General features: G+C 34.9%; 1 protein-coding gene across 8 annotated transcripts in view; it reads right to left on the bottom strand.

The window, feature by feature from the left end:
- Positions 1-21,804, bottom strand: part of CALCRL (calcitonin receptor like receptor) — a 103,680-nt gene that overhangs the window by 47,232 nt on the left and 34,644 nt on the right. For 4 of the 8 annotated variants that reach the window (XM_036858407.1, XM_036858406.1, XM_036858400.1 and 1 more), the window contains one exon: positions 922-1,052. The exons of 2 other annotated variants lie outside the window; for them this stretch is intronic. The gene's annotated coding sequence lies outside the window, so the exon portion shown is untranslated. The remainder of the gene's footprint in view (positions 1-921; positions 1,053-21,804) is intronic. 2 more of the 8 variants (XM_036858403.1, XM_036858402.1) reach the window with 1 other exon arrangement.

Raw genomic sequence — 21,804 nt, forward strand, 5'->3', positions numbered from 1 at the left:
AACATAAAAGCATAAATCCAGTGCCTTTCAAACCCGCTTCTTATTTTCTCAGATTTTTATTATACATATACACACTTTCCATTAATTTATTTTTCTTAATAATAATTCTTATTTTTAGCTGAGTCACCTAACCCTAATATTAAAAGTGTATGTTCACTCCAAGATTAAGAAAAAAACCCTAATTTTTGTTTTCCACTCCTGCATTTCCAAAATATCTTGGATTTTCAGAGGCCCTAAGCCATATTCTCTCCTCCTTTTATTTATCCAGTCACTATAAAGTTGGCTAACAGAAGCATTTCTCACACGTATCTAATTTGCCATTAAGTATCCTGAACCTTTGTGTGAGCAAAGTGAGGCTGTTTCCTATCTAGGTACATGCCTTCCTTTATGGCATATTAAACAAGCTACATTTCTCCTGAATCAAAACAAGGAAAAAGCACTTTTCAATCCCAATATTCTACACGTCTATGACAAATGCAAACTTCTTTCTGTCATTTTACACTATGTGCAACAGATTGTGCCGCTAAAAATTGTATCCAAGTACAAGACCTGGTTACCTGTTATTCTCTCCTCACTGCTTATTTTTTGGCAAAACATAAGTCTTTGTGCTAGAATGATTCTTGCAAATTACTGTCTTTACTTCCACTAGAGTCTTTGAGAAAGAAATTCCAGTATAAGGTTTTAATTCCCCACCCCCATCCTGACCTGGAACATTCCTAACACTTTCAATCCATGAAGCAGTAAGAAAATTAAAATATATATAGACTTCTCTTTCCTGAAGATCTGTTACTGATATAAGAAAATCAAACTGTAAGTCCTTTTTTATAATATGGCTTGGGGTTTTCATTATTTAATGAACAGTTACTAAATTACTGTTGTAACATAAACCAGAATTCCACAGAGTGTGGGTTAATGGATCACCTGTATCAGAATCACCACCAGAACTTGCTGAACACGTGAGAATGTCTAGGGCCCACAACAGAACCTCTGCATCAGAAACTTCAGAACTTTGGAATCTGCACTTTTTGCAAGCACCTGAGGAAATTCATGGCCTGTTAAATTTTGGAAAGCACAATATAAGTACATCATCATCATTTGGCCATGTTGAAACCTGGACACACTTATATTCCTCTGTCTCTAGGTACTAGCCAGACTATTTTAAAAGTACTATTAAGTATAAATCAAGCAAAATAATCCACAATGTTCTCAGGCATAATTAATATCTGAGAACTCCCAGAGCAAGTTATTCAAATATCCTATTTTAAAACATTTCATGTACTGTTGTAATTATCCCTTTGTACTGTTTGTGCCTCTAGATTGTGAGCACAGGAAGAATAGGACATGCATCATATTAATCTCTGTGACTCCAAACCCTAGCAAAGTGGGGACATAAAGAGGGTATATAAAGTATGTTTTGGGTAGGTTACTTACAAAATGAATTTAATCAAGTTGAAGAAACCTGGTGTTCTGGGATGTTCTCAACCCTCTCAAGCATATTAAAATTTTCTGATACCTTAAAAAAGTCATTGCCTGGATTGTAGTCCAAGAAATTCAGATTCAATTCATCTTGACTGTGGCCCAGGGATAAGCATTTTATCAAGTTTCCTAGGTGATACAGGAATATACAGCTAAATTTGAGAACCAGTGGGATAGACAGAAGAATCCTGTGGTAGGCAGAATAATGAGCCTCCGAAAATTTCCATACCTAATCCCCAGAATCTGCAATTTTAAGGTTATGGACCTTAAAATAGAAAGATTATCCTAGATTACCATGAATTATCCTGGTAGGCCTAAACTAAGCTCTTCAAAGTAGAAGAGGAAGGTCAGTCAGAGTGATGCAGCAGAAGAAAGGAAGCAGAAGAGATATGGCAACATAAGGAGTTGATGCACTGTTACTGGCTGTGCCATGCAGGAGCTCATGTACAAGGACCAGAAATAGGCCTCTAGGAGATAAAGGTGGCCCTCAAGCTAACAGCCAGCAAGCAAATGGGGACTCAACTGTACATCCTGAAGGAACTGAATTTTGCCAACAACCTAAATGAGTCCAAAAGCAGATTCTCTCCAAGATCTTTAGAAGAAAACACAGCTCTGCCAACACCTTGACTTTGGCCTTGTGAGACTTGGAATAGAGAAACCAGCCAAGCCCCTAGGACTTCTGACCTATAGAACTGTGAGATAATAACAATGTGTTGTTTTAAGCCACTAAATTTGTGGCAATTTGTTACAGCTGTGAGAGAAAACTAGGTACAAATACTTACCTGATAAAAAATTAATTTTCCCATCAAAACTAAGTGGTAATTTTCTGCTTCCCAACTGGTCAGTCATTCCTCCTAACTCTAGAATACAGATCTTTTTCAATTTATGATAGGGTTATCTCCTGATAAATCATAAATTGAAAATATCATAAGTCAAAAATGCATTTAATATACCTAACCTACTGAACACCATAGCTTAGCCTAACCTACTTTAAACATACTCAGATCACTTACATTAGTCTACAGTTGGGCAAAATCACCTAACACAAATACTATTTTATAATAAGGTGTTGAATATTTCATGTAATATATTGAATACTATACTGAAAGTGAAAAACATAAGGTTGTATGAGTACAGAATGGTTGTAAGTGTATCAGTTGTTTACCTCCATGATCTTGTGGCTGACTGGGAGCTGCAGCTGCTGCCACTGCCCAGCATCACAAGAGAATGTCATACCACATATTGCTTGCCTGGGAAAAGATCAAAATTCAAAATTCAAAGTAGGGTTTCTACTGAATGTGTATTGCTTTCACATTATCATAAAGTCAAACCATTGTAATTTGGGGACTGTCTGTGTATTCATTATACTGCCAGGCAATCACGTTAGCTAGCAGTATTTCTTTCTAGCTGCTCCTAAATTGCTGTGTGATTTTGAGAAAATCGATTCAACTTTTTTTCTGCATGGTTTACCCAACTAGAAAATGGGTACTCAACTTGATCTTTAGCTTCTTGTTTGCTACTGCATCCTTGTTAGAAGAGGTATGCTGGAGTCAGAGAGCCATATTTTCAAACTTAAGCTCTTGCAACACTTAAACTCACTAAATCTATTTCCTGACCTGAAAGTGGGTGTACAAGTAGTGGCTGAATCAATGTTGCCTAGAATTTTTATCATAACTCATCTTGTCAGTGTGTTAAATTGGATAACAGATATAAAGAATTTGTCTAATAATAATACACAATAAGCATTAGCTCTTGCTATTATCATTATTACTATATTATTTCAATCAGTTGTCACAATGCTAATCTCAACTGAATGAACCAGCATACATATTTTAGTGATTTGGCCAAGGTCACATAGAAGCTTAGGGCTGACACCAAGCTAAGAACTCAGATTCTCTGACCCTAAATCTGGGCCCCTTTGTCCTACACCATCCTGACTCAGAGGACTGAGTCATTTATTTGGATAATTAAGGTTTAAAAAGTGCGGAATACATTTCTATTTTGCTTATTCAGTTATTTTACTTAACGAGCCATTCATTGCATTGCATTTTATTTTTATTCATAAGACACATTTATATTTTTTTTCTGGCACAATTTCTTCTTTTAACTCCTTTCCTTAGAAATGTTGTGACATTTGAGATTTTTTTTTTAACTTATATTAGTAAATGGCTTGACAACTCAGACTTGCCATTCTGCTAAGGTACCAAAATCAAAAGCACATGTATTGTCTCACTTTCAAAAACTTTAAAATGCAGTTTAGATTAAGAAATACTTCTAGAAATTCAATTAGTCATCTTACCCTATTTCTTGAGCAACTACTTTCACTTAGGTGTGCACGGAGACAGAAGTGAACACAAGTTAAGATTTCTGCTCTGAATGAAAATATTTATCAAGTTAGATAGTGGTAATCTTACACTGATTTTAGAGGATTCGTTCAGTACTTTTAAACACAGTCCATAAGAGTCATTCCTGAGGTTCTAAAAAGGGATGATTTCACAACATTTAAGACAGGAAGCTAGTGCTGGGCCCCAGTCAGTACACTTTCAATGAGCTTGAGCAGGTTAAAACCTTCCCAGCTGTCTCATTTGTAAAACAAAAGAGTAGGATAAGATAAATTTAAATATTGAATAAAGGTTCAAAATTTATATAAAAAGAAAAATATGGTTAGTATAGGAACAGTTTTGTTGAAAGTAACCCAAATCCCAAGTATTCCTGAAACCAAGTCATTCCTGATACTTTTTTCTGGCTCAGGAAGACTTTCCCTAGGTCTCCTACTACCAATTACCCAAAAGGAGTTTGAGTTTGAATCTAAGACAGTGGAAAGTGGACCATTTGGCTAGATGCTCTTTCTTTTGTTACATGGGAATTCAGGGAAAAAGTATCTAGGCCAAAAAAAGAAAATCGCATCTTGATTTCACCTCTTCATATACTGCCTCTTTTTAAGAGCCATTCTTACTTTTGAAAGGCCATTTGTAAAAAAAAAAAAAAAAAAAAAGGCTAGTTCTCTCTTCTGCACTGCAGAAAATCGAAATTAGAAAAGCAAACATACTTCTTCATAAGCCCCCTTGCCAGACTTCTCAGAATGGAATCTGATCAGTTCATCTAGGCCAAGCTAAACTTATTACCATCATCGTTGGAATAGCCTTAATGCTCCTAATACTGGAAACCAACAATTTCTGAAATTCAGCTACATTGGTTTTTATCTCTTTTGCATTTAACAGAAAATGACTTAGATAAAAATTTAAAAATCATACAGTGCCAAAAATTACAGGACATGTTAAGAAATGATGCAACAATATACCCAACAAGTTAATTAATGAAAGAGTAAGAAAGATTATTACATTTAATTTATCAAAATCCTATGAGTGACTTAGTATAAAAACACATCTAATATTTAAAAAGGCAATAAAAACTCTCATAAAAACCTCCAGAAAGTATTTTATTTTTGAAATGACACCTTAGTTTAATAATAACTATTAAATTCCAAATGCTAAGAAAACATGTATTGTAAATATTGCCCCATTGCTAATGATACAGTTTTCCTTTTTCCAGAGAGTTATTGAAATAAAGTAACATCCAACTGATATTTATAATTAGCATAATTCAGGGACAATGTGTGAGGTCAGTTATAAGTAGAGGCAGTAGTTGTACTGATTACTAATATGAGTTAGATTTCCTGATTTTAAAACCCAACTCAGCCTCACACTTGCAAGTTAAACAACTTCAGTAAGAATAGTTTTCTCATTTGCAAAATAGTTTTTAAACCAGAAGGCTATTGTGAAAATAAAATGAGATAATGTACCTAAACATTTTAGGACACAGTAAATATTAGTTATTATTATTATTATTATATCACATTAAAATTTTTAATAATATAAGTAAGTTCATACATGTTTTAAGTTATTTGCCACAATTTCAATAGCATTACAGGTGCAAATTAATCCTATATTTCAAGGTGATCATCATAAGCATCTTGACTTTTTATCTTCTGTAGAAATAATATGATTGTTTCTATTGTCATTTAAATCAGTTATGAAAATATTGAGTTAAATGAATGATAACAAGTATATTCCATATATAATGCCCATCTAGTTAATAAATAACTGCATATTTCCTAATACTGAGCTTATATAAACTAAAACTCTAGCAAATTGTACACATTGTAATCAGTCACGTTGTAAATAATATAACATGCTAATCCAATTAAAAACAAGATATAAAACCTTTCAAATTTGACTCTAATTTTAGGTTGACTGTAACAGCCTTTACTAACACTGTATTGGAACCAAAAAGAAAAATATTGACTCTATGCTTACTTGCTTATCTAATGAACATTCCAGGGTGAATAGTTGAATAACCATTAAAGAGAGATAATATTGTGATTAAATTTAGGACTTCATTTTACACTCTGAAGTACTTACTCTCGGGAATAATTTTCCCATTGTGGGCATAATTAGCCATTTCCGGTGATTTTGGTCACCTTCTTTTTATTTGAAAGAGGCAAGTGGCCAAATATCAGCCTAATTAGTAAAAGGTAGGTGGGAACTTGAAAAAAATTGCTTTGTACTTGATGGAACACTCTCCCTCCAGGAGATCTAATATGGAAAGAATTGCTTGCCCAAGAGCATAGAAACAAAACACATCTTTCCAGCTCTTTGGACTACGAGCTTTATACCTATTTCCCTTCCACAAAGTCAGGAATCAAGTTCTATGCGAAAACATGTTTTCTTCCTCAGACAATAAAATCAGAAAGTATATAATTCTGCTGGAATTTTAATTTAAATTAACATAGTAGTCCATCATAAAAGTTATGGTATTTTTGTTATTTGTTTTCAATCTTTCTCCAAAAAAAAAAAATTTAAACAGCACCTACTAACATATCTCAGCATTTTGGAACCACGGGAACTCTGTTGGTACTGTTGGTCTGGCACACTTTCTTTTTTCCCTGAAAAAATGAACCTCTCTTTCCACTGGAAAATCTATTCCCTCTGGTTCAAGTGAGGCTGCTCTAATGAGGTAGAAAGTGACTGAAAACTGGTCAGATTAGCACAATCCTCTGAATTAGGTTGATTTAGGAATGAAAATGTGGTCCAATCTGTACTGTCAAAATTCTCCCTGGGACATTTCTTTTAATGTTATCAGGGAAAAACCATCAAGTTACACTTTATGCCTAAACAGGATTGATTTGGAATTTTGTCTCTTGCAACCAACACGTTTCTAACTAACAATTTGAGAAATGCTAGTGTAGTGGAAAGATTACTAAGAAGGTTCCATTTTGCATTCTGCCTAGCTTTACCGGGCCTAAGATAGTTACACTGCCAGCCCCCAGTTTCCTGACCTGTAAAATAAGATGACTTCAATCTCTCTTATGCCTTGTAATCTAAATATCTCCAAATTATTTTCTATTTCACCAAGGCAGGACATCATTATTCATTTCCAAAGCATATTCCAAGCCCAGCCAATATGAGTCCATAAACTAACTTTTTCCACCCAATATATCTATGATGTGATTTTGTTTTTTAAATTTGAAATAACCTTAGGCATATATGCCCTTGGATAATCCACAGCTCATCTGTGCCTGCAATAAGATATTTATAGCTAATTCAAAAAGTAAATGCAACTCTTACATGAAAACAAATGAATAAATTTTTGTGACCTTGGGTTAGGCAATATTTTTTGACATGATACCAAAAGCACAAGTGACCAAAAAAAAAAAAAAAGATAAATTGGACTACAACAAAATTAGAAACTTTCGTGTTACACATGATACCATCAAGAAAATGATGAGGCAACTCACAGAATGGGAGAAAATATTTGCAAATTACGTATTTGATAAAGGACTTGTATTCAGAATATACAAAGAACTATTACTACTACTAGATAATAAAAAGACAATCCAATTAAAAATGGGCAAAATATCTGAACAGACATTTCTCCACAGAGATATATGAATCACCAATAAGCATATGAAAAAAATGTTCAACATCACTAGTCATAGGGAAATGCAATTCAAAACCACAATAAGTTATGAGTTCATACCCACCAGGATAGCTGTAGTGAAAAAGATAGACAATAACAAGTAGGAAAGGATGTGAAGAAATTGTAACCTTTATACATTGCTGGTGGGAATGTAAAATGGTACAGCTGCTTTGGAAAGAGGTTTAACAGTTTTTCGAAATGTTAAATATAGAGTTACCATATAACCCAGCAATTCTACTCTAGATATTTACCTAAGAGAAATGAAAACATATGTCCAAAAAACCATTTGTACTTGAATGTTCGTGGCAGTATTATTTTTAATAGCCAAAAAGTGGAAACAACTCAAATGTCTATCAACTGATGAATGGATAAACAAAATGTGATATATCCCCCAAATGATGTATTTTTTGTCAATAAAAAGAAAGGAATACTTATACATACTACAACATGGATAAACCTTGTCAACAGTAAGCTAAGTAAAAGAACCCAGCCACAAAAGACACATATTATGTTCCTTTTATATGAAATGTCCAGAACAGGTAAACCTATAAAAACGGAGACCGTATTAGTGGTTGCTTTGGGCTGGGGGAGAGTGGTGAAGGGGAGTAATTGCTAATGGGTACCGAGATCCTTTTTAGGGTGATGAAATGTTCTAAAATTAGATTGTGATGATAGTTGCACAACCTTGTGAATACGCTAAAGCCATTGATTTATACACTTTAAATTGATGGACTATATGGTGTATGATTTATATCTTAAAAAGTAAATGCAAAATAAGGTGTGTATATCTAAGGGAAGATTGATACTAGATTTAGTAGAACATCTAGTCTCATTTCTCTCTTCTTTGTCAAGGGACAAACAATGTTCACGTTGTAAAACAAAATACATTGACCAAAAACCCTGCCTAATTTACATGGATGTATACTCTGAGTTGTCCCTTCAATTTGATACATTATCTCATGTTCAACAACACCCAATCAACTCTATTTTACATGCTTAGTACTGTTTTGATTTGTAAGGAAAAGTACATTTTCATTGAAATTTGCTTTCACCTCATACACAAAAATTTTATATTTCCCTTGAAGAATAAATATGTTTATTTAAAATAACCGTTATACATAATTGAGCAAAAAGTATAATGATATCTAAGAAAATTTCCCTTAGTTTTAAATAGGGTCTGTAGTTGTTTATCTCTTTTCTCTTGACAGTAATTTCTTTTCTCTACATTTCTATAGCATTATTTCATTTTCTGATAGGAGTAGAAAACTGACAATTTGTATACAAAAATGCAGATATTTTTATCTCATTTGAGGCATATTTTAATTGTGTCATTACAAGCCCTAACAACAAGGAAATAGCATACAGGTGTATTAGCAAGAAAGAGAAGAGAGATTATTGAACTTTGGTTCATTCTTGGAAATAAACCCTGGTTAAAAATCCTATATCCCAGGACTTCCCTGGTGGTCCAGTGGTTAAGAATCTGCCTTCCAATGCAGGGAATGTGGGTTCCATTCCTGGTCGGGGAACTAAGATCCCACATGCTATGGGGCAACTAAGCCCCCATGCCACAACTAGAGAAGCCCACATGCCGCAACAAAGACCCAGCACAATGGAAAAAAAAAAATCTTATAACCCAAATATTTCCCTTTTATGGTGTTATTAATAGGTAAAAGAAAAGTGAAAGAAGAATAGAAAAAAAGGAAAGAAGGAGGGAAAGAAAGGAGGGAAAGAAGAAAGAGGGAGGGAATGTGCATCTCAAGTAAATGCACACTTTATTTAAAATTAACTCTATTTTTCATTATTTTTATAAAGAATCAAACAGAATGTTGATAATACTAAAATTTGTTCCTTTACAGATTTCTTTTTCTCACAACCATTAAACATAATTCCACCTTAATATTTTTTAGTATATTCATTTTTTTATTCATTTGAATATAAAATTTATTTGTTTGAAATATATAATATATATCAAAAGCTATGTTAAGTACTGGGGATCCAGAAATGCTATAATTTTTTATCTTAGAGATAGTAAAAAATCTTGTAGGGGAAAAAGATGTACAAATGTAGATAATAAAGTATTATAGGTTGTCAATAAATATTTGTAGTGTCTGATCAGATAGAATGATGCATTTTAGATAGCAGAAGTGTGTGTGTGTGTGTGTGTGTGTGTGTGTACGCTCATGCATGTAGAGAGAAACATAGAATATGACACTTATGTGGAGTTTCAAAAAATCAGTAATTTGGAAGTGTCAGGTGCTAAAGAGATGCAAGTACTTATGAGATAAGGCTTTCTTGAAAGACAGGGATGCAAATTAAAGATGGTATCTTCTGTCATATTGAAGAGTTTTGATTTAATGCTCTAGGCTGTAGATGTTCATCTCTATGCCTACTCTGATTTGCTGTTGACGGCAGGCAGTACTGCTGCGCTGAGCGGTGACGAGGTTGAGTCTAGGCTCAGTGAGCATCAATAATGCATCAGTGATGTCTACCATGGGCATCATCCTAAGAAGGAATGACAGGTATTCCAAATATTTGCTAGCCCAGCTGCAGAAAAAAAATAAAATAATTGTAGGGGAATTAAGCAGTAGAACAGTATGTCAAGATTTTCATTTTACAAAATAGGAGGGTTAATTCAGAGATGGTGACAAGGGCAGTTGTACAGAGATGAATTAGAATACTGCCGTGACTTCTAAGTAAGTGAGGCAAGAAAATACTGTAATCATGGAGGCTGGAACTAAGATTAATAATGATGGGGATGGAAAGCAATATTTAAAAGTCAGAGATATTAAAAAGGTTTAATCTATGAAGATATGAGAATTCAGTTGAGTGTAATTAACCTAAATTAATTCCCCCGATTCTAATATGAGTATCTGGCTTCCAATCAGTAATATAGGATCTACAACAGTGGAAAACAGGTGTGGGAAAATATCTGAGTACAGATGAGATATTCTGAAGAAGAAAATGCCTGAGAGTATTTGTCTAGATAGTTCTGGAAATTAGTAAGGAAGGGCCTTGAAATAAAATGTTCACACTCATCATAATATAATAGAACAGTAAAAGGTGTCATTTTGTCCAGAAACACTGTCTATAATGGGAAAGGAGTAGACAGTGTACTCTAAGAGATGTACATGGAATTGAATTGGAGCACATTTCAAAAACACTGGTGGAATTTAAGGAATGCCTTCCTTCAAAAGGAAGACTGTGTGTTGATAGAGGATAGAGGTAGAGCTTTCTAGAGACTAGGAACTAGAAACACAAAGGCATAGGTTCATGAAAGAGCAAGGCTTGTGTGAGTAAGGGTAAAGGTGCAGGCCTGAAGTAACTTGAGAATCTTTAGGAAATCAATGCGGGGAAACCTGGATATGTGACTTGAAACATTTCCTAGGCACCCAGTCCCATGATGCACTCTACAACTGCTGTAATTTTGCACATACCAAACACAGCTTATTTTTAATTATTTAGTCCTGTGACTAAATCTGGGTTGTAATTTAAAAATAGATATTCCAGTGCAAAAGAAGTTACACAGGAAGAAGTTCCTCGCTGAATTAAGCCATGCTTAAGTGAGAACTGCTGCTTAAGAACAACACGTTCCCTGTGAAAAAAAGATGGCAAGTCCCTTTCAGCGAGTCTAACCTTTATGGAGTGCTATTATCAACTCAATTGTATGTTTTTTCCTGTTTCACAAACATGTTCCCAAAAGACTTTTAAAATAGCTTTCTTTCCTGCTAAATTGTTGTGCAAGCACTTTTTCTGAATCTCAGCCTTAACTGGACCAGGATGTGTTAAAGAAAAAAAATGCGCTGTCACTCTTGACATGGTATAATAGGCCTGAACAACAACAGTAAAACATTTTCCTAACCTGACTGCCCCTCTTCTCACTGAATCTTAAGACAGTGCATTTTCATGAAAATGCAAAATACCCTGAAGAAACAACAGAAGAGACAATTTACCAAAAAAAGTCATCATTTTAACAAGAGAAAAATCTGTCCACCAAAGTAGGATTTTTCTCCAAATAAAGAGGAAAAAATTACTACAGAAAATAAACGTTTTGTAAGAGTTAAAATAACCTAAAAGAAAATAAATTAGTCATATGAAATGGTCCCCTAGATACCCAGTAAGTTGATCTTTCTTTTTTTTTCTTCTTTTGGAGGAAAAGAAAAGAATCACAACATCCTGAAATCTGTCTTGGTCACTTCAAAACAAATCCCAAGCATTTTGGGGGCACGTTTATCAAACTGCAACTCAGGTTGTAGTGCTATGCATGTCTGTTTTTGCAGAGAGAAATGTTTCTCCATCAAAAGTCTTTCTAAACAGCAATCAAAATAGCAATCTCAGAAAAAAAAAAAAAAAAAAAAAAGGAAGAGAAAGAGGAGGAGGAGAAGGAGGGAGAGGAGGGGGAAGAAGAGGAAAGTAAATAAAAGATAAACACAGCCTCATGGCCACTTTGATGGGGGCTATGGCTAGAAAACTCACATGTGGCTTTCTGGGACAGGAGTCAATGCATCTATCTGAACAGTATGCTGCTTTTGGCAATGGATCACGACAACTTTTTAAAAATAACAGTAGGGGACTTGTATTGGGAAAAAAAAAAAGACAGGAAAACGGTAGAAAGCAAGATGCAGGGCAGAGAGCACAGGTTTTTGTGACAATGGGCTCTGGTTTGGATACCAGCTGTAGTATTTACAAACTGAGAATGCAGGCAGAAACCTAACCTGCAACATTTACCTGGGTTTCTGTAGTTTTCAGATGGGCATAGCACTTCTATCTTAAGTATACCTATGGGGGTTAAATGTAATAACCCACATAATCACCTGCTGCTATCTGGGAAGTGATAAGTACTCAGAAAGTAGTGGTCTCTCTATTCTCCCCTGCAGCAGAAGAGAATGCCATGGTTTGCTTTAACCGGTCTCAGTGACAAGACTTGCAATTTTGGGTAAGATTATATGTGAACATTTAACAATGCCAACCTTCTCAGCTTTCCATAAAAGAGGAGATTATTGTCCATCAAAGGCATGGGATTTACCATGTTCAAAGGGGAGTGACAATGGACTCTAAATCCAAAATCGATTGTTTTCTTATGAAAACTACTTTGTTCAATACGTAACACTGCTAACCCTTGCTCTGTTAGGTGGTACCATTTCATATATATACATATATATACACATATATATATATATATACACACACACACACATATACACACATACACGACATCAGGCCTTTTTACTAAGAAGGTAATAAACACCAGTGCTCAAGTCTCTTCTTTAGATCCCCAGGACAATATTAAGGAGGTGAAATCTTTTATGCTTTGTCACAAACACATACCCTATGAAGATTTCTACATCTGCATTATCAATTGTTTTTGATTTTCTTAATCCCTGGATGAAAAAAAAAAACAGTAAAACAGAAGGCATCAGATATATTATCTGGAAATAGGGAGTTTTTAGCTGGAGACAGAATGGTGCAAAGATATAAAACGTAAAGAGTTGAAGGAGAAAGAAAGAAAAAACTTGCAGCAGTTCTTAGTTAAGCTTATTTTGTTGTCCAAAACAATTAAAATTAATACAGACATATACATAACACAAAATAATTAAATTAATAATTTACTATTTCTTAATTAAATAATACTATTTGTGTTTTGAAACATAATGTTGCCTTTTAATATAAAATAGTATGAATATGGGGCTGTAAGTAGCTGGGCTTTATCACTTCATTCTTATTGTTAAAACTTAATTCTGGACCACCTCACCACCATCCTCAGCCAAAGAAAGGAAAAGAAAAAAGGGAAAAAGTTGATATGTTTGTTCGTGGCAAAGAAACAATAAAAACAATACCTTATCATCAAAAAAGATTTTTAAGTTCAAAAATAATTTCTTGTTCTGTAAAACTGCATATATTTTGATTTAGCTCATTGTTTTACAAAAATTATTTGTAATTATTTGATTTAGCTCTTACCTTTTATGAAAATTATTTGTTAGCTCTTGCCATTTTATGAAAATTATACGTACTTAAAAAATTGGAAATAAATTCATTAACTAATGAAGATGTTTAGAATACTCCATTCACAATTCAACTTAAGTTTTCTGTTAAATATCTTTATTGTGAAGAAAATCTTAGGAGGATTCTACCTCTGCATAATGGTGGGTACAATTGATAAGAAAAAGAAGGAGGAAAAGAAGAGAACGTATTGGGGAACCTAACATTATTTGTCTGTTTGTGTATATCTATGGTCTCTTAAAGTAATCATTGCTTAAAACACTGTGGTTGGTACTTAAAATAAGCAACTAATAAGTTTTGAAAAAAGATGTGGTTTGGTCCTTTTGTGTGAGTGTGTGTGTGTGTGTGTATGTGTGTGTGTGTTCTTACATAAGAGAGGGAGAGACACAGAGAGAGAGAGAGGGAGAGAGGGAGAGAGGGAGAGGAAGACGGAGAGAGACAGAGAGGGAGCGAGCTAAAACTGGAAGACAGAAGGACAGGATTTCCCATTTTATTTCCTACACAGGGAAGGAGTGATGGAATCCACATCATTAAATACACACATTAACTACTTAACTGGAAAATCTTTTAGTCAGATATAAGAAGAGCAGAATTCTCGAAAAAAATAGAACTGTTTGTCCAATAATGCTAATGATGCTTTATGAAGGATCTAATTACTGTCTTTTCAGGACTTATCTTTGGCTCTCTCATCCTCAGGAAACCCTCTCTGAACTCCTTATGTCCCTAATGTTCCCACCACAGAGAGACTGCACCCTCTTACAGCACGTTATCACACTAGACTTAGTTCAGTCTGGTTTTTTACTTTCTCCCACCAAATGTGAGTGCTATTTCAGGGCGTTTGAGGGTACTGCCTTACTAAACTTTGGGTCCCCAGGACATTGCCTGGTGTGTAGTAACCTTTACCAGTTTTTTTAATGAATAAACAAGTGAAATAAATATTCATCACAAAATAGTTATAATAATTTAAATTGTTTTAATGATTTACAGAGACTGATCACAGCAAAATTCATGCGTATTTAGGAAGAGGGTAAGACTAGTTAAGCATGGTTTGTCTCATCCATTTGTCAAATAAAGAAAAGCACTTAAACTAGTCCAAACAAAGTTTTCTCTCAGACTGTTGAAGAAAATTTTTAAAAATTAGTGGGTGATAATATCATGGTGATTAAAATTGGCAAGTTGTGAACATTTTCAAATGAACTGCTTCTTTTAATTCTAAAATAGTGCATATTCAAAACTTTAGTGGTATATTTTTGCTGTTAATCCTGGAAATTTGTGCTGACTTTTATATTCTAAGAGAAAAAAAAAAACAAATTTAAAAATAAAAGAATGAGAAATATTTTGGCATGAGGTAAGGGCTGAGATACAGTGAGATATAAATATATGCTGCTTGATATTAAAGCTTTCTTTAACGTTAAGCATATATTTAGTAAAATGTTGCTATTCTAAAAAATTCGAATAGCTTCAGGTTGAGTGTGAATAAAACCAGCATTCTAATTTTAGCCAAACCTGGGATCACAGAGGAAAAGGAGTGAAGGCCGGCTCCAGTGTGACCTAAAGCTTCTTGTGCATAGTGCGTTAAGGTTACTAGTATTTCCACCTCTATATGTTGTCTTGGTTTCTGTCACTAAACAAGCTCTATATAATTTGAACAAAACCATTTACCTTTGGTAGTCTCAGTTTTATTGTGTTTTGTTTTGTTTTTAAATCTGTAAAATAAGGGTATTGGACTAGATTCTTAAGGTCCTTTTTTGTTCTTTAATTCTACTGTTCTGAGGGGAAATATCATTGTTATTTTATCTAAGACATATATATTAATGTAAATCCATTAAGTATTGAAAGCTAAACTAAAGGAAAAATTTCCTCACGAATTTGTTTCAGATCTACATGCAACAAATATTACAGTTTGCAAAATAATGCTATTTTGATATCTATTTATATATTTAGAAAACATTTTTGGATTTCGTTTTTTAGCGTTAGTGAGTTTTTTTCTTTTTTTTTCCTCCTCCCAATGCCTTCATAAATGAGTAAGGCAACACTTTTAAGAAGCATGACAGTATATTTTAAAGTTTGTTTAAAACATTATTAAGAAATAGGCGATCTATTGATAGAAATAAAACTCAAAGATGTCTAACGTGATATTCATAAAATTATATTACATGCTATATATCTTTCTTTTAAAAAGGTAGGATGATATGGAAGCCCAAACACCTACTAAATGAAATATATGAATGAATTCACTATAACCTTGCCCTGGAGTCTCTGTTCTGTACAACTGAAAATTTAAAAACTCCCTTCTGCTGCTGGCTTTTTTTTTTTTTTTTTTGCCCTTGTGATAATCCAAAACGGATCTTGAATTTTATTGTGATTCGTATACAAATCCTCCCATCTCAGAAATGCTACCAAGGAAATTTTAGTAAAGGAAATTAAGTAATTTAATCACTGCATAGTTGACTGAAATAATTATACTCCAGTGATAGCTAAAGAATAGCTCAACCAAGAAGAAAAAGATTTATAAATGCAGTTTTTTCTTTAACATTTTAATTCTATTCTCTCTTCCTCCATGCTCTATATAGTTTGTAATTAAAACAACATTTTATGGAAATATGGAACTTGCTTTTTCCTAAAAATTATGTAGCAATTACATTTTCAAGAAAGCACAAAGAAATTAATTCAGTGCACGTAAAATGTTTACAATTACTCTTGGTTAAAGGTCTGAAGTCTTTTTCTTTCTTCCTTTTTTGTCTCCTTCTCCCCAGTTTTCTCCCTTGACTGCAGCAGTCACTGTGAGCTCTTTGTAAAGGAATGTTTTACATGTGAATGCCTTTAATTGACTCTGTTTACCAAATAATGATGGATAATAGCCTTGAAATCCCTGGGAAAATGTTTACAACACCAAAGTCTTTTTTTTTTCCTTCCCCTCCATTGGATCAGCTTTTCAAAGTTATTTGTTTTGATTTAGGAAATAACCTTAATAGTGTCAGGATTGTCCTCTGGACCAATAAAGGAGATATTATTGTGATCTAAGCATCTGTCAGAGAGGATGAGAGAGAGAGAATATTCCAAATGGGGGAAGGAACAAGTGCAAAAAAAATCTTTTTTAAAGACAGGGAGAAAAGCATGAATATCAAAAAGGCACAGTATTTATCTCTCAGAATTTTGAATTTTAAAGAGATTCAAACATTCATTCTGTTTTCCCTGACATTGTATATGGGATTATTGTCAGCTGTTATATTTTAAACCTTTTAAGGTAATTGCTATCTATCTGATGACTGCTCTACCATAATTGTTATATCATATTTTTATCAGTTAATTAAATTTTATCTCCCCCCCATATGAGGAAAGCAAGAGAATGTTATAGAACTATATTATTTAAGACTTTATTATTCATATACCAAAAGGACAAAACTAGGTTTGGGGCAGCTAAGTTTTCAGCAAAATAATGGAAATTATTCTTCCCTTCAACAATTCTGGTAGAAAAACTCCCCGAAGTAATTGTTATTAGCCTGAACTTAAAATAATCTCTATTCAAGCTAAAACTTGTATGTTGACAGCACCAGGGCTGACGCAAAAACTGTGATTTATGTCTCAATAGATATAAAATACCAGAGAAGGCAACCCAGAGTTGCTTTGCTTCCATTTTCATCTTGGGAGAAGTGAAAAAGACTATTTTTATAGAGTTAGTCACTGATTGAGTCAGTGTTTCGTTGAGCGCTGATATAAACTGTCACTGTGTATCTAAGTAGCCTAGGCAAATCATTTTATCCCTCTAATTTTGATATCTACATAAAATGTGAATAATTGTAGTATATCCTATTTAGGGTTGATGTGTTAGTATGTAGTGAGCTAACATTTTCTGACACATTAGTAAGCACTCAATGTGAATTATTATTATGATACAATTTTAATATTGGTTATCATTAATTTTCACACAGCAGGAGGAATGGGAAGTACAATATCTAAATAGGGACATCAGCACAGCAAATATTTTATTTATGCAAAAATTTCATTTATGGGAAGAAAGTTCTCTTTTCTACCATGTTTTATTAGGGTGCAAGTATGGAAAGTTGTATAAGTGTAGTTGCCTAAGAGGTCAATTAGCATATTCTTAGCCAAAGAGGTGTTTGAATTCCTCAATATTAGTCAATAGTATTTCATTCCTAAATATAAAAGTAACTTTAGATAGTAAAGTTATAAATAGATGACCACATTTTAAACTCACTGCTCACATATTAATGTAGGCAGCAGCATGCCATAATGAACTCATTTAAAATCTACTTTGCTCTGAGAGGTCATAATTATTAGCAGCTAGATCTGTAAGATGTTGAAAACACAATCTTTCTTTTATCATAATAGAATAAATAATGTCTAAAACCAAAGTACACATGTGAATCTTGGCTAAAAATAGGATCTAAATGACAACGTATGCACCATATGCCATCTACTATCTTTACACCAGCTACACACTGAATACCCAGAAGTTGAAGAAAAACACATAGAAACATGGACATTTAAGACAGATTTTCCCAGGACTGTGGAGGCATTCCAATTAATGTAGAGGTGGACTCAGAAACAGCCAGTGCCTACCCAACAGACGAAAAATTGACACACACTCCATCCCAAATTTAACATCTTCTCTGAAGCTCAGAGTATTCAGAGCTGTACTCACCAGGAAATTAGTAAATGTAGGTGTTTTTGGTTTTAAAACAAAACAAGGCCAGAGATGTGTGTATATTCTTTTTGTACATTTCCCCCCCCCCCCCATTCATCAGGAATTTTATTTCCCAGAAAAGAAGAAATACATTTTTTTTGTTGATTGATTAATTGATTTGGTTAGGAGTAGACACTGGTGCTGTCTCAATCATCTCTATGGTTAAGGGTTAATCCCATAAATCAAGCTCTACGGGGAAGGAAGAAGTAGCAAGGGCCCTGGTGAAGAGGTTTTAATGCATTCTATTGGTCAAAGTGTGAGAGTTCCAGATGATAGGATATAGGATATGAGACAATTCCACTCTAGAAAAAGCTAGATAAATGCTTTGTTGTTGGGACTTTGGCTAAAATTATGCTTATCTGCTTGCCTTTAAACTTCTGACATGAAAAGGGGTTTTGATGAAAGCCTAGAGAACAGTGAGCATAACCAAGGGAAATTCTCAAGATGTCTGTTGGCGAGCAGATCTATCTTCAGGCCACGATCAGCAAACAAAATAAAATAAATTTTTTAAAAAGGGGCATGCTTGAAAAATATTGAATCACAAAAGAAAGAGAAATCCTTCTGAAGAATCTGAGGAAGAGTATAGATTTGAAAAGTATACTTACTAACAGAGAAACATTTTTATAAGCCATTGTGTCATCTAATAGTGTCTATAACAGGAAACTAACAGTGTTTCTGACACCAGTTTGATATTCAGCCATGAAAGGGTTTTCATTATGAATTGTTTATAAAATATTTGGCTAAAGGTTCTTACTGAAGGGCTGATATGTAAGAAGCTCTTACATAACAATTTAAATTGGGAAGTTATTGGCACATAGAAGATACCAATTGTAAAAATTAATAAACAGGCATCTCAATTCAAATAGAGCCAGGAGGCCAGAAAGGGGAGCTCTCATGCCCTACAATGGTAGTAGAGCCCAACAGGAAGAAGACTTCATCTCTTTCTTGGTAAGAGCTCAGCCAACAAGAGACTATCACAACTCAGCCAATGAAAAGCCATAGACTCTGTTTACTATAGTCCTCCCAACTTCCTTTTCTTCTCTATAAAAGAGGTCTCCTTTCCATTTTTGTGGGGAACTTGCACAAAACCAAGCACCAACTGCAAGGTTTTTTCAGGCTAGTTGGTTATTGCCGAAATTGGGTTCCAAATTTCTCTGTTCTGACAAAACCTCTGTATGTTTCACTCAACAACAACAACCCTGACCCAATTTGGTGGGAAAAACTGGACGATACAGGCTCTAAGGCCTTAAAGGAGAGCGTGATGAACCCACCTGCTCTTGGGCATCTCAATTATCAGATTCCCTTTTTTTCTTTTTGTATATGAAAAGGAAGCAAATGTCCTTTGGGTAGTCACCCAAAAACATGGGGACCACTATTGACCCATAGGGTATTATAGCCAGCAACTGGACCCAGGGGCATTGGGATACACCTCTTGCCTTTGAGCCATTACTGCCACTGCCCTTTTGGTTAAGACTACTGGGAAAATTGTTGTGGGATTTCTCCCTAACCATTTTTGTACCTCATGCTATAGAGGCGGTCCTGAATTCCCATCACACTTAACATTTCTCAATCAGCCACCTCACCACCTATGAAGTCCTTTTTTTAAACCGCTCCTTATATAACTCTTTCATGTAATCTTAACCTTGCTACTCTTCTCCTCTCTCTCACTGACAAAGTTCCTCACAACTGCTTAATTCTGACAGTTCACCTCCTGACTCTTCAGGATGATCTGCTGGAAATTCCTTTGGGTAACACTGACTTCTCATGGTTCACTGTTGGTTCTTATGTAAAAGGTGACAATGGCAAATATTGTGCTGGCTATGCTACTGCAACACACTTCGATACTGTTGAGGCAGCATTTCACCTATGTCTACTTCAGCCTAACAGGCTGAGTTATATGTTCTTACATGGGCTTGTACTTTAGCCAAGGGCAAAACTGTCAATATTTATACTGATAGTAGATATGCTTTCAGAGTAGCTCATGATTTTGGAATGTTGTGGAAGCAGTGTGACTTCTTTACTTCCAGAAAAAATAAAACAAAAAAATGACCCTTATGTTCAGAAATTACTAAATGCAATTATTGCCACTTTAGCTATTACTAAGATTCCAGGGAATTCTAAACTTGACTGTCTGGAAGCTAGGGGAAATCACTTCCTTAAAGGAACCAACGGCAGCCAAACCTCTGTCATGGTCAAAAGGGATATTTCCCCAAATGATAAGTTATAAAAACTGGCTAGAGAAGCCCAACAATTGTCCTCAGAAAAGGAAGAACCAGATTGGAAATTCAATAATTGTTGGTTTGACAAAAAGAGAAGGCTCTGGTTTGGACCAAAAAACAACCCAGTCCTACTGCAGACTCTGAAATTCTCACTCCTCACTGTTGTACATGCATTAAACCATTGGTTTACTGACAAAATGATCACACTCATGAATCAATATGGGTGGGGAAACATTAACAAGGCTACAAAAAGTGCTTATGTCATTTGTCCCACTTGTCCAAAACACAACCCAGGGAAGCCTGTTTGTACTGCTCCTGAACATTTTAAGCTTCCTAATGGATCATTTGAGGTCTGTCAAATGGATTTCATAAAACTGCCTCTGTCTCATGGATATAAATAAGTTTTAGTCAGGGTCTGCATGTTTTTACACTGGACTGAAGCCTTTCCTTGCAGATAGACTACTGTAGCAAAGTCCTTTTGGAAAAGATTATCCCTACCTGGGGGACTACTCTCAAATTTCATAATGATCCAAGAACTCATTGTACTGGTCAGGTACTTCAACAAGTCTGTGTTATTTGGCCGGTTTTACACTTTCACTGCACTTACCACACTCAATCTTCTGGTTTAGTTGAATGCACTAATGGCAGTATTAAGACTCAATTGGCAAAGTTTGTGAGGCCCTCCAAATATCTTGGCCAAAAGCATTGCTGTTGGTTTTTCTAAATCTTAGATCCACTCTTTTGGAACTCATAGAACTTTCACCCTTTGAGATAGTCACAGGACACCCAATGCATTTGGCTCCTGCCTCTTTTGACCCACAACTGATAAAAGGAGAGATACTCCAATATTACAAAGGTCTAACTGCTTCTATTAAAAATAATCATGGGGGCTTCCCTGGTGGTGCAGTGGGTGAGAATCTGCCTGCCAATTCAGGGGACACGGGTTCGAGCCCTGGTCTGGGAGGATCCCACGTGCCACGGAGCAGCTGGGCCCGTGAGCCACAACTGCTGAGCCTGCGCGTCTGGAGCCTGTGCTCCACAACAAGAGAGGCCGCGACAGTGAGATGCTCGCACACCGCAATGAAGAGTGGCCCCCGCTCGCTGCAACTAGAGAAAGCCCTCGCACAGAAACGAAGACCCAACACAGCTAAAAATAATAAATAAATAAATAAATAAATTTATTTTTAAAAAAAATCATGTTTTAGTAGCGCAGTCTTTTCACAGCGTGTTTCAGGAGATGAAGACCTTAAGCATAACACCTTGCAAACTGGAGATTACATCTATTGGAAAAGATACCTACAGAAGGCTCTCTTCAACCTCCCTGGAAAGACCCCTATCAGGTGCTGCTAACTAACCTTTGTCCTGCCAAATTCTAAGGAACAGATTCTTGGATTCACATGACACACCTAAAGAAAGCACCAAACC

Source organism: Balaenoptera musculus, chromosome 7, assembly GCF_009873245.2.
Source record: "Balaenoptera musculus isolate JJ_BM4_2016_0621 chromosome 7, mBalMus1.pri.v3, whole genome shotgun sequence".
Classification (NCBI taxonomy): Eukaryota; Metazoa; Chordata; class Mammalia; order Artiodactyla; family Balaenopteridae; genus Balaenoptera; species Balaenoptera musculus.